Genomic DNA, 26,597 nt, shown 5'->3' with positions numbered 1-26,597 from the left:
CGACCACGCACGGATGGCCGATGTAAGGCGAGACTCATTAAGCCAACGATGAGTCGCTTTTGCGCGTGAATAGTTTTGATAATCCTCCCCCTTTAATCCTTCCAGCATGCCAACTCAGTCACCACAGATTTCAATCTGCTCTCCGTAAATTGCCCAAAACTGAAGGACGTACAAAATTGCACAATAGGAAGTGAAGCAAGTCTGCCTCTTCAAAAGGAAGTTTCAAACGCACAGCTTAAATAAAGTCATGAGAAAAAAAAAAGCGATAAAAGGCACAGGACTACTTCGAGTTCGCCACTGTCGAAATAGAGGACCCGCTTTATCTGAGACAACACACACTGTGTCGTTACGGCTCCGGGAGCTCTGCGCCCAAGGAGGCGGCATTAAAGGAAATCCACATTTACGGCCGCAGAGACTGACCGCAGGAAGTATATATATATATGTGCCATTGAGTGGATATGTTCGTATCCAGTGGCTTCGAACAGTATAATACGTATTGGGGCTCTTACATGTACAGGTATATATACGTACGGTGTATCTTGCAATGGTTTCCGTGGGCGGACCGGAGACTGGCATGCCCGCGAAAGAAAGCCTTTCATAAAGTGCTAAGCCGGGGGCACTTGTCTCACACGCTGGACGTAAAAGGAACGACCCGGCGGTCGTCCGGTCAGCGTCCGAGTTGCGCCCGTCGAAGAAGTTGCCCTCTGTGCGACCGCTCGCTCTCTGGGGGTTTCAGAAGAGGCCTCCCTCGCTCGTAAAAATGGTCGCCCTTGGTATATATACGCCTAGCGACTCCGTTGCGGACTCCCACACGGCTGTCTTAGCGGTGAGAGGCGGAGAGGCAAATTTCCGAAGGGACCGGAGCTGGGCAACCAACACTCCATGATTTCCGCGGGTGGTCGCGGGTATACATACTGCTTGACCGTGCGACCGCGCCTTTCATGAATGTTTTGTCATTTTGTTTTTGTATTTCATGAGCGGAGGGCGTCGATTACCTGCACTTAAGGGCAGTGTGCGGAGGAGCAGAGCTGAGGTGTAGTAAAAGATGGATTAGGACGCCAAGAGGGACAGAGTAACTGACCGTAGTATATGCTGGGATTATCTTCAGTCATAACAATGGATTAAGGATGTCAGGAAATGCAGGAAGCGTTCAAGAAAAGAATGCATACTTCTCAGAGAGGAGATGAAGTTTGCTAATGCAAAGACAAATGGCTATAGCGCACCGAAATTCATAGCCAGCGCTGCCTGTTGTAGACTCAAAGATTCCGGCGTCACGGTCGCATGTCTCAGAAATGTAATATTTTGCGGGGGTCATTGTTGTTAAGATGTGTTGGATCTCGTTTTCACAGTTGCGCAATGAACATAATTGCAATGGTCGGCCACGCTGGTGCACACTGCCTATCAATGCGATCCTTACTGTCAGACATAAGCGTAAGTTGCAAAATCTGATAATCGGAACGCATAAGGTAAATATGAGCATTTATGACAAGCGGGGATACTTCATTACTTAGCCTTCTTGTTCAAAAGACGTTCCTTATATTGCCCTGTTCTGATGTCAACGCCAAATGAGGTCCCTTGATTTAAAATGACGTTAAGAGACTGGATGTTTAGGCGACGGCAAATGAGCAGGTCTTGGATGTCTTGTCCGTGAGACTCCACTCGGTGGATGGATGGATGGATGGATGGAATATAGGAGCGTCCCCTTTGAAACGGGGTGGTAGCAGTAGCTATCACGCTCATTTTTCTCCATATATCTTAATTATTGATTTAGAATGGTTAACTAAACCATCGTTCTATTTATTAAATTTTTGTTCCTACATTACTAAACTTATGTCACTTCTCTGCTTTTAAGCCACCAATCTTCCAGTCGTTTTTTGCTAGTTTCCACCGCCGGCTTATTCACCCGGCCACTGGTATCTCTAAACCCCAGAGCTTCAGGAACAGTGATTGCGCCTGCACCAACTTCCGGATGGATACCATTACATTCGAGTATAATATGGGCAATTGTTTCACTGGAGTTTCCACATACAGCACATGCGTCATCTCCATTGTTAAATTTCTTTTTGTAGCTGCGTGTTCTAAGGCACCCTGATCTAGCTTCAAAAAGTAGGGCACTGCCTCTTGAGTTATGATTCGACCGGAAGCGCAACAGAAAAAAAAAAAAAAAAACACTTCAGCCACATTCCACGCCGTTTAGTTGGGATCCTTGCCCTGATTTGTCACATCTAAAATGTGCCCCATTGGCAGCAATGAATATAAGGTGACGAATACGTAGACCATCATCATCGTCATCGTCATCATCATCGTCATAGCCATCCAACCAAAATCCATCCATATGACCCGATCTTGTGACAGCCTTATTCATCTGGTCTCCGCACTTTCTAATATCATTCGCCCATGCACCTAACGTTCTGCCGCTCCCTGCTACACTTGCCTTCTCTTTCATACATGTCATAATTATTTTTTAAACGAATTAAATATTTGCATTAATAATTGCTGTCCAAAATCGATCAAAAGTACTTAAATTACTTTACCAATTACTGATCCCAAACATTAATGAAGTTACATTACAAATACTTCCGAAAAGTATGCAATTACTCTTATTTTGCTTTATTTCCATTTTTCCGACATTTCCAAAACTATATATGTCGCCCCCCCCCCCCCCCCCCCCTGCCCCTTTCCTTGTGTAATGCCTTCGGGTCCTTAAGGAAACAATAAATGAAAAATGGAAATGAAAATGAAAATTCCTTTGCAGTTTTCATGCATAAGAAAAACCGAGTGATTGGAACTGCCACAATCTCCAGATGCCTCGACGCACATTCTTCAGTCTTTCCGCCAAATCGAGTTCCGGACAACGATTCCCTCCTCTTGTTTTCTAAAGCACGCACCATTAGAAAAATATATGATTATGTAAGGTATACGACCAAAACAAGCGGCGAATTCTGCGTCTTTGCTGCCTGGAGTGGTGTCCACTGTTTTAGGCCTCCTAATCAGGTTTATTCATTGAAAGCTAAACATTTCGACAGATTTGCCTGTCTGGTTGGGTTGATAACCTCGTGAAACTTGAAAATTCTCCAACCAGCACTTTTTTATTTTGTAAAAACCCGACGTTTCGGAGCTGGCTCGGCGTCTTCTTCAGGGGCGCATGACGCGGGGCTTGGTGCAGCTTAACCCGACGTTTCGGAGCCGAAACGTCGGGTTTTTGTAAAATAAAAAGTGATGGTTGGAGAAGTTTCACTTAGATTTATTTATTGCTCGGGGGTCCCAATCTACTTCGGCAGCTTCCACTCGGTAATGTTCGCGACATGGTCATTTCTGCCTGCTCCCCGTTTGCCTCGTGGGGACGAGTGTGACCATGGAGGCACCCTTAGCCGACGCAACCCATAGCAGAACCACTGCGTGCCCCTGGTTATATAGCTTCGAACTCCGTCCTGTGCCGTTTGGTGGGTTTCTGTCCCTTCTTGCTTATCTTTTACGCTGGTCCAAGCATGTATATTCCGCCTAGTTTTTGCTCTCGAGGCGTCCTACCGGGAGTGCGTACAGTACGGTCCGCTGTTAAAGGGAACATGAGGTTACGAGACCTAAACACTTTGCAAAGCGTTGCCAACCGACCACTGACAAGAATGGATGGCACCAACTGCATGCTCTGGAAGAGGAGTCGGCAATGCACCTTGTGCAATCGTTTGTCGCTGGCTCTCTCAAGAGAGCTTTGTAAAGCGTGGCAGTAACGCGGCCTCATGTTCCCTTTAACAATTGACCATACTGCACATTGTTCTGCATGCACGAAGATCAAAGGTGCATTTTAGTGAAAGTAGTTTCGGAAGTGATTAATTACATGGCCTAAAGTAATTCAGTATTATATCACTAGACCAGAAAAGTGTTTCTTTACATCGCCAATTATCAGGAAAAGTAATCAAATTAGAGTAATATATTGCAGTAATTCAATTACTGCCTTGTCTTTCCACTGGAATCCACTCTGGTACCCTTATTATCGGTTGTCTTGCCTTCGTATAATGTAGGGCTACGACACTACGTTTGAGCTATGTATGCTAGAGTACTCTACGCCCATATCGACCCAACGTTTAATACGTTGGGTAGATATGGGTGTAGCTATTTGGACGTCTTCACGTTATTGTTCCGAGGTAAGACTCGCAGCACTGTGAACTATTCGCTGAGTATATGCGTGCCGTTTTCGGCTGTGGTGCTTCTGCAGTTAGACAACGCAATGTGCTCCGGCGTCTTGTTGTTTATGAAATTGTTTTGTTACTGACGATTGTACAAACTAAACTATACCATATGCAATATAACACTGGGCTTTTAAATTACCTTGGCACAAAAAATTAGCGGTGCCAGGAAATGTCCAATTTGCAAGACTGCCACCGCTCGGCGAGTGGCATTGGACGCTGAAAGTCGCTGCAGGAATATCGAACGTTCGGTGTTGCATTGATATTCCGTGGCCTTTGCTCAAATAGTTGGCGCGAGCACAGGACACACTTTCTTGGTCAAATTTTTAAGCGGAAATTTGGAAGATTCGGCCAGCGTTATCAAGGTGTTAGCGCGGAATCTCTCGGGGCTTTATTCGTTTGCTCAAAAATGGCAAGCTTACAATTTAACCGTGGAGCAGGGCCGAGTTCGCTTCTGGCGGCCAACAGATGGCGCTAGTTGGGGACACTCCAGCAGAGCACGTATATTTATACTCAAGTTTCGGTCTGCTAGAGACTGCGAACGACGGCTTTTTGTTTCTGCAGCGCGTGTGTGTCGAAGAGAATTTACTTTCATTACTGCACCCTATTATCGGGCTCAACGGCGTCGCCAGAAATCTTGTTAACGGCGCGCCCGGTCTCAGACAGCCGCATATCTCCGTTTAATGCACGACTGCGGATCAAAATTTGTCGACGCAGCATTCCCTATATAGCTCCCCCTGCGGAGCAGCTTTTTAAATCCCATTCATTCCCGTATATACTCTGCGGCTTCGTCCGTCGTTTCGGGGGTGCGATTAAATGAAACAAGATGGCCGTCGCATCGCAGTCATTTTGTCGTTTGCTTCTTGAAAGGGGCCAATTTACTTCGATAGCGGGGAGACAATAAAATTCCCCCGTCTCCCAAACCTCCCCCATGCGTCCTAACACCGTCCCCATCGTCATTCAGTGTGTCCCTATAAATCCCTTCGCTATATGCGACAAGCGTGTTTTCGCCGCGGTGGAGCCGCGCTGCACGACTTTTGGGGCCTCACGTTAGCCGCCGCGCGCGTAATTTGCATAGTTATGGATAGAGGAGCGGGGATCGGCAAGAAATTAGAAAAAAAAATAAAGAACCGACCTTGCGGGAATGTAAAGATAGGAAGGCGAGAGGTATGGCGAGAGTCGGGAGTGGGTCTGGAACAGCGGAGGCATGCAGAGCTAAATCTATATATGTACGCGAGATGGCGCGTGCCTCGGCGCGTGTGTGAGCTACACCGTGGTGTGAGCGTGCTAAGCTAACGGAGAGAAGGAAAGGAAGGAGGTTGGGAGGGGAGTCCACATTGAGAGAAGCCAAAGGGCGCAGTAACAGCAACGCTGGCCCATTCGCGTCGGCCTTCCGTCATTTTTATGGGGGGAAAATCGTCGTACGAGACTTCTGCCTGCTTTCTCTTGTGTCTCTCGCTCCCCCTCTCTTGCTTTGAAACATACGCTAAGCTTCCCCCACATCGCACGCACTGTGTAGTTTTTCTCTCCCAGCGCGTAGCCCCCGCTTCGTTCATTCTTTAGTGAATGCCTTCTTTCAGGGTCATTTTGCGGTGGCTGACTATACATATGGCCTCTTTTCTGAAGCTTCTCTCATCCTCATTTTAGTTTTGAGGAAAATAAAAGACGAAAATATCGTTTAAAAGGGGCTAGCACGAACCAATCGCTCAGTTCAAATAGATAGCCGCTCGTCTGTTGCTTGGTTAGTATCGTGGTTCTTGTCCGCAATGGTAAAAGAAAAAAGGGCGGGGGGTATCTGTGTCCTGTCGGAGGCAGTTTTATGGTTATGTTCGGCACAGTGTGCCTTGCGATCTTTCCTTCCTTTCAGTCCTTTTTACCAGCTCCGATTTTTTGTGTATCTGTTCTTCAGTGCAATTCTGCCTTAATCTTCCGTTTTAGCTTAGACCCTATATTTTCATTCCATCCTTTTTACCATCCAATTTTTGTGTGTATCTGTTCTTCAGTGTAACTGCTTAAACCTTTTGCTTTAGCTTAGCTAGACCCTATATTTTTTGTTCCATCTAATGTTTGGCTTTTAACGTTGTTGCACAATACGCGCGACTATGAAGAATAGCCTATCCTCTGAACTTATGGGTCCATAACTTAAGGTGCGGCCATCCCATTTTTCTCAATACTGGCGCTGTCAAGCGGGGCCTCTACAGCCATGCTTACAGCCGGCAGAGTGCGTCCAGTCTGATTTCGTGTCGTCCGTTTTGTAGTGGAGACTGGACGTGACACTGATAAATGTCGTCCTCCATATTTATTTATTTATTTATTTATTTATTTATTTATTTATTTATTTATTTATTTATTTATTTATTTATTTATTTATTTATTTATTTATTTATTTATTTATTTATTTATTTATTTATTTATTTTTGTGCTCGATGTCAACAATAACATAGCAGCGACCCGGGCAGCGTTACACATTCCGTAAATGCGGAGTATTGCGTTTCGCAATCGTCCTGAAAATCAGGTCAAGTGATCGTTCCCTGCATGGTTGATTATATTCACGGTGAACATTGACCTGAAAGAGCAATTAGAGTTAATAATCTTGCTTTTCGAGAACTCCGAATACAGCTTCGTGACTCAGCATGAAGAAAGCTTTTTGATGCCGAGTAAATTAAAGGCTGTCTTGGATTTTCCTGTCTCGGCTTTTCTTGTCTTGGCTTTTCTCGTCTTGGCTGTCTTGGCTTTGGCTTTTCCGAAGGATCGGCGACGTGAAAAAGACTATTCACGCACTCATGCATGGTATCGGACTGAAAGGTGGATACATTTACCGTCGACCACGGGAGAGGCTGCTTGTCGTAGCAGTCGGTCTGCAGGAGTCCGGAAAAAAGAAAAAAAAAAATACACCGCTCCGTAATTTGGCGCTTTTTTTTTCTCGTTTTATTTCCCCTGGCCCCTGCGAGGGCCAGGAGTGGAACTGTTCGCCTGCGAGGAACCGAGCGGAGCCGAGTGCAAAGCCGAACGTGAGCTGCCTGTGTGCCGACGCTTATCGCTGTGTATAGCTCCGCACACATTGCGTAGGGCCGTGCTTCTGCGCCGGCGCTTTTCCCAAGTTCCCAGTGAACACTTGGGATTCGGTTTTGTTTCTCGCGCTTTGTTTGGTTTTGTAGCGCCTTTGTGTTATTTCGTCTTGCCTTCTAGCTTTATTCTCCGTGTGTTTGCTCTCTCTCGTTTTTCCTTTGTTCCTAAAGAACATCCGTATCGCCCGGATGCGCTCGGAGCGCATTATGGCTTGCAAATGCCGAAGCGTTGCCTTAGTTCCTTTTTCTGAGGGGGCGCTGGTGTGCCACCGTCTCTTCATATTTAGCCAAGGCATCATTTGTCTTTTAAGCACATACGTCGAAGTCTGTTTAACCTCTCTGCAGTGTGCTGGAATATGCGGCATTTTTTTTGTTTTTTTTTTTTTTTTTTTTTTTTTTACTGCATATGCCTATCTCCGCCCCTTTCTTTGTTTCTGGTGTTTTGGCTTTAGTCATTTAACTGGATTGAGAGGCGCCTTTCATCTTTGATTCTTCCCCAGCGCGTAAAGGATACATGAAAGGCAAGAAGAAAGCTATATGCATATAGTGTTTTTTTCTGGATTTTCGGAATGTGCTCCAAGAGATGTATTTTTTTTAAGAGCTCCGCAAGCCCACCACAGTTCAAGAAATGATTTGGTGTACGCTTCTTGATTTCTGAAGTTTGAAGAAAATTAAAATGTCAAAAAAGAAACAAACAAACTGACAAACAAAAAGAAAGGATCGAAACATATATCTTTCCTATACTGAAAGGCTCCTTATCGTCATGGGCTTTGTTCAGCTTAACAAACGTCCCGAGTTTGATGCTGTAGCTTCTTTTGTCCCGCGGAAACCTTTCGCTTGTGGGAGAAGTTGCGCAGCATGACGGAATTTAATTCCGGTTATTCCTATATAGGAGGGCCCTCCCAGTCGGAAAAAACTACTAAAACATTTTATGGTGTTACGACAAAATTTCTGTGCGGTTTTTGACGAAAAACTTGTTGTGACAACAGAACATTCTGTAGAAACATAAACATTTCTGTAGTTACAACAGAAAAGTGCTACAGGATAACATACAACAGAAATATACTACAGAAAAACACAGAACTACAAAAAAATCTGATTATTACGACAAAACTACAGAATATTTTGTCGTATTTTTGACACAGTTCTGTAGTTTTTTTCGACTGGGCTATATTGTAAGCCGTCAATGAACTATGAACATCGCCATTCCAAAAAGCTTGCTGAAGTTCCGCCCATGCCGCAAAATCTGTATGACGATAGTTCACGCGAAGGCGGGCGCTCCACCAGTTATAAAACGGTGGATAATCGAGGCGCGCTTCCGCCTTATCAGCGTGCCACGCCCGCGCGCGCCTATACGAGGCTGCATGATTTGCATGTCTCCGTTTTTAGGCCGGGCTCCCCGTTGAGATCATGGAAAGGCCCGCTCTCACGTGCTCGAAGCTTGCTGCAATGAATGTACCAATCTATCATATAAGGAATATTTATACAGCCGACGATCGCGCTAACGCCTCGTAAAATTGAATCTGCATCAGAGGCTGGCGTGGTTAAAGTATTTGATAAGGTGGTGATTTTACGGCTCTTCACGAAGTGTCGTCGCCTTATGGAGTAGCCTGCCCTCGAGCTTATGACGAGGTGAACTGCTCCATTCTTTATTAGAGAGGGTGTATTCCCCTTGCCCTGCCTACGTGTCTAGAATCAACGAGCTCTATACAGATTGATGCAGCACTTCCTTGATCACTGGGCAAACGTTATCGCGCCGACTGGCACTGGTGGAATATGAGCCTAAAGACCAAGATAACGGCTGACTTGGATATCCTTAATATCACGTGCTTTTAGCGCAATCTTGGTCAGTCCTTAAGACGAGCCAACTCGCTTAAACGAAGTTATAGTGTTAAGCCTGTTTCTTACCCTCGATCCGTGGTGAGCGGTAGAATCTAGAACTGTAGGTCCTGCTGCTTCATTTAGAGAATGCCTAAATAACCTCCTTGGCCTAAATGCGCTTAGTTTCGTCGATGAAGCCTGATTTTTATTTGGTCATTAAAAACAAAATCTACTTCAAAGCCTGAGTGGTTGAAATAATGGTAGTAGGAGCACGAAAATAGAAAATTAGCTCAATACGCAACTGTCACTGTTTAGTAATTAATAATCAACTAGTAATAAGCTAGTAGTAATTAGTAATCAGTGTTCAATAATTAAGAAATTAATAATGATTTATTTCTCAACTACCACTAATGAATAACTATTGATTAACTATCTATTGATTAGTAATTAATCATTTATTGGCATATGTCCATATAAGGCACGCATTCGCGCATACTGTGGGGGCGTTCTGTGATTGGTCGAGACCTCCATGACGTCATCTCGTCTCGACCAAACAGAGCCGCCTCAAAAGCGTGACACTTTTGCTGACGACAGGAATGAGGCTATAAAGGCTTTCGCCTTAATACATCTTGATGATACAGCAAGATTTGCTAACGCTGTTTTGTTAATCGTGGCTGTTTGCGAAGGCGTAAGTGAGGCAGTTTTCGAGGTATATTTATTTCTGTCGACGAGTCAGTCAAGTAAGCAGCACTTCTACGAACAGGAACTTCGCATGCACGCACGGCCGCGAGCCACACGTTGTGGAGGCCACGTATCGGGTTGAAGGCGTACCTGTTTGGCGCACCTTGCAGTCCTATTGAGCTGATTGTGCGTACTTTTGTTTTCATTCGGTGATCAGGTAAGCCGGCTATGCTCCACGTTCCCGCCGGCTGGCTGACGCCTCGCCGCCCCTTGAAGCGTCACGTCACATTGGCGCGCTTCGCATACGTAACCGGGACTACATTTTATGAATGGTAGGCGTGGTACAAACCGGTAAATGTCGACAGATGGGTACTTGGAAGACCGACGGGGTAATGAACAGTCCTTAAGTCATTCAGCCCTTCAAACCGTTACTTTGTGCGGAGCCCGTTTCTGCATGATACGTGCACTGTCATAGGGACCAAACGATTCATGACATCAGTCTAGTTTAATTTTCTTGGATATAAAATGACGGCAAGCAGCCTGAAGCGGTTTTGTGTACCGGTTGCGGATAATCGTGAAGAAAAAGCAGCCTTTTTTTTAAAGCCAAAATTGAGTCATTCGAACAATACAGTGGGTACGGAGTGTAACCAGAAATTACGCCAGAGCGAAGGGAGCACTAAAGCAGTGGAGGGTTGGGAAGCAACCGGTAGAACGTTTGGACAACCAAACCAAATCTAGTAGGCTTGAAACATTCCAATTTGGAAACTTTCTCTCCGTTATCCTTTCTCCTGTTTCTTTAAGACTCAATTAAAAGGCGTCATCTGTTTACTTTATACTGCCCGCTTTGGGTAGACTTCACAAAAGTCACTGTGTGAAACTCGCCTATCTATCTCCAGGAGATGAAATAAAAAAGCGTGGCGTCCGCCGGGGATACGTGACAGCTCTAAACCTGGCGCAATATTGCTTACGCAATAAAAAAGAGGAAGAGGAAGAAAGTAACAACAAAATTTTATGCCCGCGTTTTGTTTAGTGGCGTCACTTTTGGCTATTTGTAGTTAAAGCAAACGTTGGCTCAGAAAACGTGCCGAGGAACATGGAAAGAAACGTGGACATCACTTATACTTACAGCGTTAGCGTGCTTTCATTTCCGTCTTCGGGTGTTGCTAAAGGTACTCATATCAACCCAGGATCAACTTCGCTTGACAACGCCTACCTCTTAAGCATCTCAATCTCTCCCTCGTCGTTAGCTATATTGCTCGGCCATTAGGCGCCGACAATTCTGTAAAAGCCAACGCAATTTTATGCACACGGGAATAACCTTCGCGCGAGAACACTTCAGCCGTATCTCGACCGCTTGGAAAGCCGGCTATCACGCGTATCCTCGCCGAGCCTGTCTCCTCCTAATGGCGCATTAATGGCGCTGCGCATATTACTACTTTTGCTACGAGAACCTCGTCCCGTACGGCGCCAGCGTGCTGGTCGGAAATGCCACCGCGACCCTTCCCATCTGGGCCCCTCTTTCCATCCGTGACACTCTGACTGTCGGGCAAATTGAATCCCGCACACGACAGAGGCTGGAGTGCGCGCGGGCCGCTTATCGCCGCCGCGCCGCCTGGTCCCCGCCCCGTTGCCGCGCCCGCCGTTGTCCGAAGCCTTCCTTCGCAGGGGCCCTCCGTGACCTTTGCGCTGGCTGCGCGGGAGAGGAAGAGGGAACGCGGCGCCAGGCAGCGCGACGCCGACCGCAAAAACCGCGGCGCAGACCCGAAAGGAGCAGGTGCTTCCGACTCTGATTTATGGACTCCCGAAGCCATTTTACGAGAAAAAGATGCGGCCGCCGATAGCCGCCGCGCCGCGTCGCTCGCGACACGCCGCGCTCTGTGCTGCCGCCCTGGGAAGCGTATATGGGGGATGAAGAAAATGGCCGCACCGACGCTTTTATCGCTTGGGCAGCTGCCGCCGCCGTCGAGGCCTTAGTGCCCATTGTCGCAGCGCAACGAGGAAAAAAAGAAAAAGAATATGGGTGGTGTCTTTCCCTGGGTGTTAGTTCGTACCTGTTGTTTATTTCTTTTTGTTATATTGAGCCATTCGAGTTGAACGTACAGGCATAGAGGCGTACGTTCGGTCTGTTCGCTTGTGGGCTACGTTTCAAATGGAGGCTTAGCGTTCTACATTTTAAAACATGCTTGCGTTGGTGTACCGCGAAACAGGTTGTGGAGGAGAAACCTTTGGTTAATTAGGCGGTCTGTTGTTGTTGAAGCTCATACACAGTTTTTCTAACCTAAGCTGTCTATTGGCGGCATACCATGAATGTATGACGACGCGGCTGAAATGTAAGTAGGTACGAAATATTGTAGGCCGACCGTCAACGAGACCTATTCCCTAGTGGCTGGCATACCTTTGTTTGGAACACATATGCGCTACCATCACCAGAAAGAGCGGGGAAGTGCAAAATCTTTTATATGAGCAGGGACTGCTTTTGGTTGCAGTACGCTTTGAGTTTAGTTTACGATGTCTATAGTTCCGCTTTCGACGTTTCTGAACTCCCGTATACTGGCGACTTAGGTGCGACGTTCACGTTCAAAGCGCGAAAGTGAGACATTGTGGTTCATAACATTCTAGTGACCTGTATTCCTGACAAGGCGGGGTCCCATAGACACTGCGACACTCGCCGGCTCTCTCTCTCTCTCCGTCGCTCTTTCTCTTCTTTCTCTCTCTCTCACACACACTCTCTCTCTCTCGCTTCTCGCGCTCTCTCTTCTCACCTTCCGTGCTACAGTGAAAGGCGTGAACAATTCACCGTTGCCGTGAAAACCATAAATTTCGAGCGATTTTGGAAACGCAGTGTTTCTAACATGCTCGACTTCTATTAAGGTGAGCTCAATTGAGAAGACTCGTCGAATTTGGCAAACAATGGGCGAACAGTTGATTGATTTCGGACGCACCTAGTGTAAAAAAAAAATCCACCTAAGCTAGCTGTGTCTCGGGTCCGTAGTCCAAGACCAAGCTTTGCAGTGACCGAGAACTACGGCGGCTTCTCGAGGCAGCAAGAACTACACATAGGTATGCTTCCCCGCAGAAGAGTGCGCTTCACAAGGAGGCTTCTCCGTACAATCTTACAACAGTGCGAAGAAGCTATCTTGTAAGGACTGGTTTTCTAGGTTGTTTTTTTTCTTGTAGGTGTGTGAAAGACGCGCATGCCTACACATCTGCGCAGAGAGCTGTTACGGACAGATGTGAGCGCCACGTACCTCGCAATTTCTACAGCAGATGAAAAAGCGCGAAGTGGATGTCCACGCTGAATTATATTTTAAACTCTAAAATAGGAGTTCTGTAGCTTTCGACTTTCGCGGTACGCGTTTCCATGGCACATATACCTGGCAATGTACCGTGTATGCGTCGCTTTCTGCGAACCAAAAATGATTGGCGTGCTCTCTTAAACAATTCGTCACTCTTCTCTCGTGACTATTACCACCGATCATGATTCGGAGCAGTGCTTTTCTTTCTGCTTTTCCCAGCTGTCCACTCGCCCTATCCCTTGTACTCATTCAGTCGTAGCCTTTCGTTATTTTCCACGCAGGTGCTTGGTTTCACCATATAGTCATAGACATCGGTCGTATGCATGGTCTGGGCGGGGCAAGGCCTTTTTTTACAAATCTCCTATTAAATACCATGGACTCAGGTCCTGTTCCTGGCGTGGCCACGATGTTGTGAAAAATATGCAGGCCTTTAATTTGACCAAGTAACGTCCTGTGAGTATCCTTCACAATGTCCCTTCAATCAATCAATCAATCAATCAATCAATCAATCAATCAATCAATCAATCAATCAATCAATCAATCAATCAATCAATCAATCAATCAATCTTTTTGCACCGAGAAAACTTGAAGGCGCTCTGCCGTTGGGACGCGGTCGCCCACAGAACGAGCAAGGGCGTCTTCCTCCTCATTTGCGCTTGTCGTTTTAATTAATCATTAGACACTAACTAACCCAGCTTTCTGGTTTGAGAGCAAGAGTGCCATGCTGTACAGCGCAGGCACGGGCGCAAAGGCAACGCCTCCGCGCTCACCCAGTTTTGTCCGGGTGAACCGATGCATCTGAGCATCGCGAACCATAAGGAGCATCCCCCTCTTTCTTCCTCCCCTGCCTGCACCTCAACTGGCGGGCCAATATTTGCGCAGCCTGCGATCCGGTGGCGGCTCTGCTCCCCCGGCGCGTGCACTATACGTCGCCGTGTTTATCCAAACTCTTTGCGGCAGCGCCGGCGACGCTGTTCGCGGCGGGGTGATTCGGCCCTCCGAGACGCGAGACGTGACCTGACTTCCGGTTCCGGATGCTCTGCGTCGGCATCGCGTGTCGCGACTGCTCGGTACTGCGCTCCACCTTTTGTGGTTATTGGTGTTATTCCTGACCTGTATTTGTTTGCGAGCCAGGCAACGAACAGCAACACAGTGGTTTCGGGGGCGAACTTTTGTTGTTGTTTGGGGAACGGCGCAGAAAAAGATGGAAGATTCGCGCATGTGCTCAGAGAGAAACCCATAGGGAAGGCAACGAGCCGATGGGGAATGACATGGGGTCATTTTTGCTCTTTATTAGAGTATCATTGTCCCGACTAATTGACATTCCGGTGGGCATCACCGAAGCTTGTTATGTGACGGATCGTGCCTAGAATAGGGTATGGCGGAAAAATGGCCGCGCAGAAAATGCAAGTAGCTATTTTTGCTCATGCGTTCGACAATTAGTGCACGACCGTCGATATTACTAACCGTATACGTGCGGAACAGTTTAGGCTTGCTTTCAAAACTTTGAGGGAAATTTCACTAAGCCGTGGAGGCTGAGGGCAAGCTGTTGATTGGCTTCGTTCTGGCTCTGAAATAACTGCTTTCTTTAGCACAATTTGTTTTTCAGTATTTTCAGAACTCATGCACCCATGTGAAATATGCCTGTGGCAGGAAATCAGATGTTTAAAGTGTAGTGAGCTTTCAACCGCGCAAGTTTGGTGAATGATGAGGAATCCGTGAATATACGTGAGCCATTTTAAGTGTTTCGCATGTCTGAGTACTAAATGCATTATTGTGGCTTGCCATGTTTGTTTGAGACGCGCAAGCTATGGCATATAGAGTGTTTAGGTTTATCTTACGAACTTCGCGGTCCAATTTTTCCCAAAGCGAGACCTCAGGTGGCCGCAGCTACGCCTTGAAGAGGCGATAGCTACGTTGTGAACAGGCGTAGCTACGGTCTGCTCATAAAAAAATAAGCCTGCCATGACGTTCCGATTCACGTTACCCCTACGCCACGGGCAGGAGCGGTCAACTCGGGTCGCTCCTTTCATATGGGAGTGTGATATCAGATCAGAATCGGCCTCCAGAACCGTTTGCATTCTCGTTACCCCTAAAACACGCAGGCTTGATAGAAGCATGACTTCATATTTGGGTTGGTAGCTTACGTTCTCGCGTCATTCCCTTAAAGGATGAGCTTAAGTGTCCCCAATAATGTAGCGCTTTACACTGATAGGGCGTGATGGGGGAATAATGTAGCAGACAAAACAAGCTTCCGCCGTTGCTTTCGCTATTCAACTAGGGTTAACCAGAGCTAAACCACAACTAATTTTCTTTTGTACCGAGTTGGCGAATTACAACAAAAGAGCTAGGGACCTATTAAACTCATATTTTTCTTTATTATTATTCTTTGTCAGAAATGTTTTGGATTCTATAGCAATTCGCCATCTTGCATAACCTTCTTTTCTCATTCTGTTATTCCCTATAACGCGAGATAATGTGTATTAGTGGTTACAGTGAGTGTATTTGATATGCGCTGCCAGTGTTTTCAAGTTAAGTAGTGTTCGTAGTAAAACTCACCAGTATCTTCTCGTTCTCGCGGCCGGAAATTATTATACAATCTGAAGATATCGAAGAGACCGGACAACTTCGTCTCTATTGAGCAGGTGATGGGCTTGCGATCTTTAAATGCCTCATTATAGAGAGCCGGGAAACGTATTTTTCAACGCCAGTGGTACCGCTAGGGTAGTACAATGCAGATGAGGTCTGTAACCGCATTTAAAACGGGGTTAACATGACAACAAAAGGGCAGCAAACAGTTGCTTCGGTTAACTCAAACAACGGGGAATGCGGATTCAGTGAACTTTACATTTCAGACTCGGCGTTCGTGAGATTCCCCTTACAAAATTCACTTAAAAAGTTCCGCGACGAATTCGCAGTGGCAACGTCAAGCGCGCACCGCTTGTATACAGCTCCTACTAAGTGCGCCGCGGTACCGAGAGAGGGCGCGGTGGGTGCCCCCAGGGGGCGCCACCTCCCGCCGCCGCTCGTAAATACACACGGGCTCATTAAAGACGGCCGGCGCTAACGAACTCAGCGCGCGGGTCCGCGGCCAGTACGGGCCATGTCCCTGCTTTTCAAATACGCCGCAGTCGACCCAAAAGAGGAGCACTGTAGGACTATAGGCTCGATCACAGTAAGAAAAAAAGAAAGAAGAAAAAGGGAGTGGGGGGACCGAGCCGTTAGACAAAGACGGACTATTCAGCGGCCCCTCGAGCGTTATATGAAACAAAGCAAATCGAAGCGTATAAGGAGAGATTATGCCGGCTGCGTGTTAAGCGTGGCGAAAGAAAGGCCCCCGTTCTCTCTCTCTCTCTCTCTCTCTTTTTTTGCTGTTACAGGTTTTCCAGAGGTTGCGCTAGTAGGAGGGGGAGGGGGCAGATGTGAAGTTCAAATAGCGGTTTTCGAGACTCGCAGCAAAAGCCGGTGCCCGATGAAGCAGGAGGCCGGAGGCTGGCAGAAACACGACCAGGTTCTGCGGCTTGGTCGACGACTGTCTGCCCGCCGCGCGCGGAGTTTGAGCTTGACAAATGGAACCGGCTCGGAAAAGACAAATAGCCTGTGTGCTGTGCCTGTCCAGAGCCCAGACCCTCCACCATCACCCCCCCCCCCCCCCCTCCTCCTCTCCCTTCCTTCCCTCCTGGGCCACGCGGACTTTTTTCTCGGCTCTTTTAAAAACCAGCGATCGTGTCGCTGTCTGAATTCTCTCTCCCTCTTTGCCTTCGTGCATTCGTGTTGCGTTTAATTTTGACCTTCCCGCCTGAACCTTCCTGACCCGCGGTGAATGGTCTTAAACATGAAGCGTTTGTCGAGCGGGTGCATCGTTTGGGAGTTGTACTGCTGATGTCTCAGTGTATCTGATTTGATGGAAGTTTTGGAAACGGCTTCGGTGAACAGGTGGTATATGGCTTTTCAAAGTCGATATGTCACCGCTCTAAGCAGCGCATAGTGCCCAGGCGGCGGAAAGGTCGAGCTAAAGCTTCAAGCTTTTATGAAAATATTCGTTATTGAGCCAAGTCAGGCGAATGTGCAATAAACCGATATTTAGACTCGTACAATTACAGTGCTTCAACTACTAGCAAAATAGGTTGGCTCTTGTCTAAAAACGATAATTCACTCATGTATTAACATCGTAGACTAAACGACTTGCGAAATTGAAGATTTTTGCAGATTACTACGGTGATGGAACAGCACGAATCGACAGCTGAAATTATGGAAGTTTTACCAAGGATTTCGATCAGCTCCAGCAGCGGCCGCTGTTACAACAAGCCTGCTTTATCTTTGGCAGCTCACATTTTCACTTTTGTTAGACAAAAACGCCGGAAAATTGTGGCTGTGCGATGTATTTAGGAACAGTTATTATATCGCTTTCAGAAGAGAAAGTTATATTCGCGTTCGTTCTCTCCCGATGGAGCAAGCATATTTCTCTGCTTTAATTTCGGTCTGATTCAAGGAGTATGTTGGCAGCTGAGCTGGTCATAGTTTTATTAACCGACGAGCGCACTTCATAGCGCACTTGGAATGAAGACATTTCAAGAAAAAAACAAAAACATCGCGACATCGCAAGGTTTTCTTTCGACTCTTTTTTCCACCGCTGCCTTTAATCTTGCTTACCATTTCGCCTACTTCCTCGTAAACACCACGGCGAATCGGATTCTGTACTTGTAGCTTCGCAGCACGTAATCAATTCGTAGTACGCAACAGTGTACGCGTATTTTCGATTGTGGTAAATTTGGTTCGGCGTTCGTATTCGCTGCGAACGCATTGCGGCGAGCTTAATTCCCGTGCATCGGGGGCCAGTCGAACGCCGACATAATGTGCTGGGAAGAAGCAGAGATAAAGAGAGAGAGAGACAATGGGCCAGACGTAGCGATGAAACCCTTTCAAAGAGAAAACGAAGAGCAGGAAAGAAAGGCGCCTTCGGCCGCTGCATCAGTTCCTTCGTTCCACGTCGTCGTCTGGGCCCGAAATAGGGCTGCTGTTTTTCGGCCTGCAATATCATGCCCTTCTTCCTCGGTAGATGTCGCCCTCTCCGGCGCTGCCTCCCCATTGGACCGAGCGGCGGTTGTTGGACGCTTAGGAAACACCGTCACGCGCGCGTTTCCGAATAGCTTCGGATTCTGCGGAGAAGCGACTCTGGCATTCTCTTACCTTAGCTCTTCTCTTCTGCCTGGCTTGCTAAGTTCGTATACACGCTTTCCTTTTTTTTTTTTGTATTTGCTTCACCGACTTGTTTGTCTGCCCTCCCCCGCCCCATCCTCCCTCATTTTCCCTTAAGTGCATGTGCTGTGTTTGGGCTGCTGCTGCGGCTCTGCCTTTTCTTACATCTCCGCCGATTTCAATGATCCCTTGCAGCCTCCGCCAAACTTCCTTCATTTCGTCTCGCTTCTTATCGGTATTGTTGTTTGTGGTCTCTCGCCTGAAAAACAGGCATCGCGGTGAAACAGCGCACTTGCGTCATCGTTTTGTTTTCTCTGCGTTTTCGTGGATCTTATTTCTTTCGTCCGTTTATTTATTTATTTTTCTGATCTATTTCGGAAGCAGCGACTTTCTCATCTGCGTCGATCTTCTCGTTTCTCGTTTAGTCTTGTTTGTGCATTAGGATCAAGCCAGTCGTAAAAAAAAAAAAAAAATGAGGGGCGGTATGCAAGACAATTGCTCCCGTGGTTGCCTTCGGAGGTTCTGCATGTGCGGTCGATTTTGTTGGCTTGGCGGTTTTAATGCTGTTTCGAGCTAATGTTGTTATTTCTTCCACTGTAGTTACCGTTTCTTGGTCACGCGTGCATTGATCCCGTCTACACTAGTTTGCGCAGTCTGTTCCGTGGTTTTTCACTATGAAAAAGGATGGCTTAAGAAAGCAACCTTGTTTTATAGACGCCGCAGTGTTTCTGCCACATTGTTTTATTAGCATAACACGTTGTGAAGTCGAGTGTCCTAAATTATTCATGATATTTTTCCTTCTCCTTCATAATTTGTTCATGGAGTTTTGTTCTATCTCTGGATATATTGCTGGTGGTAGAAGCCTCTCGATCGGGTCACTATGCGTGCACTTTTTCTAGTTAAAGCCTCTTGCGTTCTTTCGCCGGAATGATTTATTAGCATACATTAATTAGATCCTTTTTTTTTTTACCATTACCGGCTTTGATAGCCATAATGATAGCGTTTCCCCGCACAGCGCTTCTTTGGAAATAATTTTGAGGCCACTTAAGACTGTGATCGAACGTGAAAGCATTCGAGATCTCAGTTCAATTTCCTCTGTGTGTTTGCGTCTATTTCTCCGTTGCATTCGTCACCGCACCACCCTACAGATATCGATGGTTAATACGGAGCCGCAAATTATTTTTGGAGTGGGCCAAGGGGCCATTTTGAACTTACTGTATGGTGCCAAGTTGTAGGCCCCTAATAGTCACGTGACCTATATGACGCCAACACTGTATCGACCGAACAGGATTTTATGGGTCATGTTTAAATTTGACTTTGCATATGGGTGATGTCCTGGGAGTGGTCCTTTTTCTACCATGACCTTATAACAATATCGATATCTCGCCGAATCGTGAAAATATCGTCTCTCACGGCAGCGGGTTTCTGGCGTGACAGGAACTTACTGCATTAAAGCATAATAGGCAGTAGTATGGTGCGGTATGGTACTGTATGTTATGGCACGGTATAGGGTTGAACGTTCAAAAGTGAGATTGGCTTCGAGGGCCGCCACAGTGGACAGCTACCGTAAAATCGGCCTTTTGGGGTTCTAACATGCGCTGGCATCGCACAGCATAGGGGCGCCACGCGTTTCGCCATCATCGAAACGCGCCTGTTTCGTCTGAGATCGAACTCGCGTCCTGGGGCTTTCCGGAAAAAGAGACAGTGAACAAACGTTGAACCAAAACAAAGGAATATTAGAAGCTTATTGGTCCTAAGAAGAATGTGTCAGCAGTCAAGTCAGTCATCTGGCGTGGTTTGAGGAGAGGAAGAAAAACTGAAATGAGGTCGACAGGAAGCAAGCATGTAATTGGACAATTGGACAATGTAATTGGATAGCGTGTAATTGGAGCCCGTACTAGTTTGACAGGAGTTACTTAATATGATTACAGCTGTCTGCTTTCTCTGGGTCAGTTGCTTTAAAAAAGGCAGAATATTTTCGCAGCGAATTGTTCAATTGTTCAACGCAGAGGGCTATGGAACGAAAAATGGTAGGGGTAACATTAAGAGATAGGAAGCGGGCAGAGTGGGTCAGAGAAATAACTCAAGTTACCGACATTCTAGCGGAAATTAAGAAGAAGAAATGGACATGGGCAGGGCATGTAGTGCGAAGAGAGGATAACCGATGGTCGCTTAGGGTAACAAACTGGATTCCAAGGGAAGGAAAGCGTAGTAGGGGGCGGCAGAAAGTTAGGTGGGCGGATGAGATTAAGAAGTTCGCAGGGGTCAAGTGGATGCAGCTAGCACAGAACCGGGTTAATTGGAGAAATATGGGAGAGGCCTTCGCCCTGCAGTGGGTATAGTCAGGATTATGATGATAATGATGATATTGGTGGTGGTTCAATAAACAGCGAAGTCATGGGGTTGCTGCGATTAAGAGGCGACTTACTCCTTGTGTCAGGACAGTTCTCACGTACATCATACGAAGTATACTGTATTGAACGCGTGCTTCCCTCTTCCTCCAAACCAAGAGAAAGAAAGGAGGAAAACTTCGTTATACTGCACATGTTTTAGACAGCACTGGAATGAAAATACCATACGTCGTAGACGTTTGAGTTATCCAAGAGTGTTAGCAGCTGACGTGTTTTGGAGATTGGTGCTCCCCGATGAATGCATGAGGCTTGGTTTAAAAGATAGAAAAAAATGTTAGGGACATAAAAAAAAGATATGTTGCCGCTCTTTGTACGAGTTGAGTGCTCACGACATAGCGATAGTTTGTGAATTTATTACGTCTCTTTGCACCGAAAGAGCCAAATTCAAACGCGGGTGAACATCGTATTCATTTACCCTAAAAATAAAACAAAAATTGAAGACAAGTGGAACATGAACAGAAATTTCGGTAAGGATATGTTCTAGGGAAGAGGTTGAAGCGTGTCGACCGATGAAAAGAAGAAAAAAGAAAAGAAACGAAAATATGAAATACAGTTAGAAACTGAAAAGGGCGCTTTCACAAATGCACACGTGCTATGCGGCGAACGCAGCATCGCTTGCATTTTTTCCCGTTCCCGTGCATTTCCCGGGCTTGTTTACAATGCACCTTTTTTGGACAACTCGACCTTCTTTCAAAGTCCCTGCCGCATTTGTTGCGGGTGTGAAAATAGTCAGAAACAAAGAAAAATAAAATGAGGAAGGTGGTTGAGCTGAAGGGGGAAAAAAAAAGCAATAGAAAAGAAGTAACACGGCCGTAGGCGACTATCCATACCATCGTTCTATTTACCGCTTTCTCACATTTCTCCTGTTCTTTCGCTGGTCGTATTTCCTTTCTATTAGCTTTTTTTTTTTTAATGGTCACCCGAACTGTATTCAGCACTCCTTCTCCCGGAGACCGAACATGTCCGTTTCGTTTTCCGTCACCAAGCAAGCAAACAAGCAAACCCAATAGGGACGGGCCAAGTTTCAACGCGGGTTGTTCCCCTCCCATGAGGGCCCTCGGCGACCGCCACTAGCGCACGTGAGATGTTTGGAATGCACATTTCGAAACGCGTGCAACACGTGCGACCCTTCTTCCATCGGCAGCATCATACGCTTCGATTACTCGCTCTGTGATCATCTATCTATTCACCAGCAGCCGCATAGCGAGCTAGGGCTTTTGTATAAACAAACCATTTTTTGTTTTTTTCTGTTTTCCGTCGAGCGGCTTGAAAAGGAATATGCTCTCGATCAAAACGAGAAAATGCGAGAAATGGGAACGGAAATGTTTACGCTGGGAAATAGGTAAACCCGTTGGCATTCCGTTCTGTTGTCCGCTCCTTTCATTTTTTTTTTTTATGTTTCTTTGCGCGTTTAGACGTTATTCACGCTTGTTCTCGCGTGCCTCACACTGAACCCGAGGTGTGGTTGGCGTGTCGTTCGGCGTGTTTGTGTCTGCGTCGTCTGTTGTTGTTTGCGAGCCATCTGCAACCGAGGCTAGCGTCTCTCCCTCCCCTTTTGTTGTGCCAAGAACGCGTTTTCTCTCCGCGCGTGGCGTTTGACACCGAGCGCGGTCCATATAGATGGCCCTATTACACGGGTCGAGAGACGCCACGGCTCCCCTCCTTCCCCAGCAACCACGTAAACACTGCCACCAAAACTGGCTGCGGCTAACTCCCGCGCGACGAATGATTCCACTTCTTCCCTCCTTTCTCACTTTTGTCCGAATTGTTCTTTTTTTTTTTTTTTCTCCTGTTCTCACTATGTTCTTTCTTGTTGACTTTGCTCCCGTCATATGTTCTATGGAGCGACTTTTCCAACTTTCGTTTTCTTCAGCTTGTCGATAGTGAAATCCTTGAGCGCGTTTTTCCCCTGTCTTTTACTCGGTGCAACCGCCAAAGTATCTCTGGTTCTCGTCTCTAACTCCATGCGTACACACAGGCCTACTCACACATACAGCTCAGCCGAATACAGCCGCTGGCCTTCGCGTGTCGTTCGAGAGCTTCTTCGCCTTGCGGGGGACGGACAGGGATACTCTATGTATCGGCGGCCGCAGCGGGCTCAACGCGATGGTAATGTGCTGGCCTTTGTCCCACATCATCGGAGGCGTCATTGTGAGAGACACGAAGAGTGCGTTCCCGGTCGCGCCCTTCTCTTCGGGGTGCGGAGCACCGGGGTACACTCGTTGCTTCTGACGTGTCGCTGTCTGAGCCTCTGCACTTCTTGTATTGCACCCTCCCTGGTTGTTCGCACATCTCTCGTGAGGGAAACCGCATTTCTGGGTCGTCCTGGGTTCCTGCGTTTGGCAGCACTTGTGGCGCCCTCTTCTTTAGCTTGGCCCTCCTGCTTTTATATATCTTGTTCTTATTGTGTTTGGCGCATCGTAGCCTCAGTTGCTTGTGCGCCAGAAAACCCCATATAACTAACATTTTGCTCTTAGATATTGCGGTTATGGTACCCGTAACGTGAGTTCTCTTGTATGTGGAGCGGTGAATAGGCAAGTGTTGGCTTGGTTTGGTTTGGTTTATGGGGTTTACCGTCCCAGAGTAAGGCTATGACAGACGCCAGGCAAGTGATGCAGTAAAGTTTTCACCAATGGGAGGTTATGTCAATTAGTACGTTGACCTTTGCGAAGAAGTGTACAATAACGAGTTGTACAAAAGGTGTGTGTCCTTTACGCTAGTATATAAGCTCCGACCACATAGCCATCTAAGGAAGTCCTCAAGCACTGTCTGAACTCGTTGATGTCATGGCTGTCGGTTACTAACAGTCCAATTCTCGTGCTGTTGAATTCTACGTATGTTAACTCTGCACGCATATGGGACGGCCCTGCAGTCCATTTATGTTCTAACTGGCAGATGTAAATGTAGGGAAGGTAACCTATATAATCTCTTGCATGAGTTTTTTTGTGAGCTTGTGTAAGGGTAGTGCCAGTTTGATTTTTTGACAGATTCTTTTGTTTTCTGATGTTACAAGGGCGTGCTTATATTGACAATGCTTACTGGCGTCTAAAATGCACTAGCAAACATCGCTGTAATTTTCGTGCGTTGATTGTTAGAGTTATAAGGTATGCCCAGTCGTATACATCATTTGGCTGTCATTGACCTCGTCGCTGACTTGACTTTGAGTAGCGACATACAGCCGGCTTGCACTGTCTTTAACGAAAAGAACGATCCCTTTCTCATTTTAAAATGCAGGCGAATCGCAGAAGTATTTGATAATGTTTCTTCTTCTTGGTTTGTTCACAACAAGACATTGCTGTTCAGATTCTATGGTTCACGAACACAACACACGAACTCGAAGCACCGCTTATTGATTTTTTGTGGATACCTTTCCTTTCTCTCTCATTATCGTCGGTGAAGTGAAGGAGGGTGGGAATAAATTTCGTTACTCCCGTTAGCATCTATTGGTCAGGCGCGTGAGCAAGCCAGCTTTGCAGGGAGCGCAGGTTGACCAGCGCGCCGGGGGACAGCGGGATCCGCACTGACCAGCACCCGTCTTCCCCACTTTGCAGCAAAGCCAAGTGGCGGAGCGTAAAGCCCAGGGGGCGCTTTTGGCCAGCGCGTTGTTAAAGAGGACGCCTATGGGCAGTGGGTGATAATGGCGCAGACGGGAGCAGCCAGAGTACGTGCGTGTGAAGGGAGCAGTGGACAGGAGGTTGGGGAGGAAGGGCAGTTGATGTGGATGAGTGTGGCATGGTGGAACGTTGAACTGAAGTGCTCCGCTCTGAAAGACGTACGTCGACAATAGCGGTAATGAAAAATACGAATAGAGCAATCGATAAAAGCGCTTAGCACAAAAGGCCAAGTGAACAATGAATCAAGACAGTGCACGTCAGTTGGGCTTTGTGCATCGAGGCCAGGTTCAAGGAGCCGGGGAAGCGAGGTTGAGGGTTCGTCTCCTCTAGTATAAATTCGGAGTGGCCCGGTCTTCTTCCCGGTCAACGGGACCCTAGGGACTCACCGGCCTGTCCGCTCTGACTTCTTTGCTGGCCGCTTGTTGGGCCGAGGTCATTTCGACCTTTTTGCTCGGCGTTAGCACCCTCCCGTAGCGTCCTCTACGTAATGTTTCAGTGCGATTTTGGTGGAGGGGAATTTCCTCTCGAATTGGTCAGCCACGAGAGAAAAATGACCGGTAAGTGCCTTAGCGTAGCCTGATCCGGGGCAGTCGCTCGATGCTCGGTGATCACACTGGTCAGTCGTATGAGCCCCAACTGACCGTTCCATCTTTGTCGGGTCAGAGGTTGTGCGTCTGGGCCTCCTTATTTCTGACTGAAGGTTGCGGTATACTGTTTCATTGGGGTTTAAAGTATGGTTTTAATGTGTGGAGCACACCATTTATGGTTCACAGCGTGCAGTCAAATACGTCAATCGTAGCGTAAGTTAGTGACGTCATGCATTTACCTCATGAAACGCGGACTGGACAGTTCGGACGAGGAGTGCAGGACTAGCTCTTTGCACCGAGCGAGTAAATGCTTACTGTAATTGTCACTTTTGTATTTGCGCCCTTATAAGTATTAGTTTTGTATTGTTCTTCTCACACTTCAGGTATAATTGCTGCACGTCGCTTGTCCAATTTTGTTGGGTTCATTTTATAACCGCAGTATTTTTTTCGTTAAAAGAACGGCTTTTGACTTTCTATAGACGTTTTGTTGAGTTTCTGTTGAGTTTAAAGTAAGTTTCAGTTAAGTGCAAGGAACTCTAAGCGATTGTGCTTTTTCTAATTCCTGTCCTTCGCCCTCTTTTTTTTTTCTCTCTGCTCGCAGGTGAGTTGCTTTCGGCCCGCGGTGGTCAGGTGGGCGACGCCATGTCGGTGCTGCGGTGCCTGGCGTGTGTTGTGGCGAGGCCGAGTTGTTGTGTCCGGCCGGCGGCCGCCGATGCCCCGGCAGCTCCTGCGCCGGGAGTCGCGTCTTGTTCCCGCCCGCGTTGTGTCGCACTAGACGTTCGCCCTGCGGATACTGTGTGTGTGCGTGTGTTTCGATGAGACGCTTGGAGTGCTCTCCATACAAGGCCAGTTTCGACAGCCAGTGCCAGGTAAGCGCAGTGAATGCAGTGTTTGCTCTCGCCTGTGCGTTGGTGCTACGACGGCGCGCGACCATTGTTCGTCGATGGCGACAGAGAAGAGCGTTGGTGGTAATATAAAGTTCCGCGCTGCATTGCTAGCACCTGATATTCCTTCTAGGGGAGCACTGGTATGCAGGTACCTAAACATAGCTGCTGGGAGCAAGACTGATATGCAGACATTCGAATTCGCGGTTGTCTGTTCCTTTTCGCAAATGACCATACACTTTTTTTTATGTGGTTGGACGGGACCGCAACACAGGAAATCATCGGTTATGACTGCGAATGATTGATGGGAATGTTAGAGGTGCCTGATAGTATTTAGACCGAGGAATGTTGTTTTGTACCACCCATGAACGCTTCGCTGTGTTTCAGAAGAAACAACAACTAAAGCTTGGCTCAATAGCGGATTGACGGCTGAGTGATAGGGAATATTATAAGCCATTCTGCGTTTTCTTATACGTGTAAAATACTGTTAGTATGCTTAAATCTCTGAAAAGTTGCTGATTGGTGGATTCTTTCTTTTTTTTTTTGTCTACCTCATGGTTGTCCCTTCTTCATCTCAGTGTGTTTTCCTGGTGCGCTGCTCCATAATCAATGCAGTACAAAAATTTCACCTTCGAATATGCCACACGGGAGGAAATAACAAATTACTTGTTTGGTCGACCGAAGGACCTTTGCAGGCAGGTATCTTTGGATCATGCTCTAAACTTGCAAACGAGACACCGCTGTCATATGTTATCTTTTAGTTTCTCGAGATCCCATTAAAGCTATAATTATCTCTGATGTTAGAATAATGATTATTCTACCATCCACAGATGTATTAATATTTAAGAACAT

General features: G+C 46.9%; 1 protein-coding gene across 3 annotated transcripts in view; it reads left to right on the top strand.

Annotated features, from left to right (window-relative positions):
- trh (PAS domain-containing protein trachealess) overlaps nucleotides 1–26,597 on the top strand; it is a 592,592-nt gene that overhangs the window by 473,592 nt on the left and 92,403 nt on the right. The window contains exon 2 of one of the 3 annotated variants that reach the window (XM_084582632.1): nucleotides 25,463–25,730. The exons of the other annotated variants lie outside the window; for them this stretch is intronic. The gene's annotated coding sequence lies outside the window, so the exon portion shown is untranslated. The remainder of the gene's footprint in view (nucleotides 1–25,462; nucleotides 25,731–26,597) is intronic. 3 annotated transcript variants of the gene reach the window in all.

The sequence above is a fragment of the Amblyomma maculatum genome, chromosome 10 (assembly GCF_055883805.1).
Source record: "Amblyomma maculatum isolate TAMU_Amacu chromosome 10, ASM5588380v1, whole genome shotgun sequence".
Lineage (NCBI taxonomy): Eukaryota > Metazoa > Arthropoda > Arachnida > Ixodida > Ixodidae > Amblyomma > Amblyomma maculatum.
This window is presented reverse-complemented; position numbering and strand designations above follow the sequence as displayed.